This window comes from Penaeus monodon, chromosome 31 (assembly GCF_015228065.2).
Source record: "Penaeus monodon isolate SGIC_2016 chromosome 31, NSTDA_Pmon_1, whole genome shotgun sequence".
NCBI lineage: Eukaryota > Metazoa > Arthropoda > Malacostraca > Decapoda > Penaeidae > Penaeus > Penaeus monodon.
This window is the reverse complement of record NC_051416.1, coordinates 15,263,529-15,263,793: the sequence shown is the minus strand read 5'-3', so window position 1 is coordinate 15,263,793 and position 265 is coordinate 15,263,529. Positions and strand designations below refer to the sequence as shown.

General features: G+C 38.9%; 1 long non-coding RNA gene across 1 annotated transcript in view; it reads left to right on the top strand.

Annotated features, from left to right (window-relative positions):
* Positions 1–265, top strand: part of LOC119593049 — a 42,241-nt gene that overhangs the window by 18,659 nt on the left and 23,317 nt on the right. The window lies entirely within an intron of this gene.

Genomic DNA, 265 nt, shown 5'->3' with positions numbered 1-265 from the left:
CGTGCGCTTGTGAGTGTTTGCGTGCGAGTATGCATTTCCTATATGTCTTTGTTTTGATATTTTTGATAAAGACGGTAACATAAACATTTATAACGCATCGGTATCCATCAGTCGCCATAATTTCATCATATGTTCATCATTCAAAATCTTCTTTTCGTGAATATCAGCTTCTCCCAGTCTTGCGTAACGGATGAAATGAAAAGGTCAAAGGTCACGTCACTTTATTCACGTGGAAATGACATTGGTTTCGTGTGACGTCACTAGC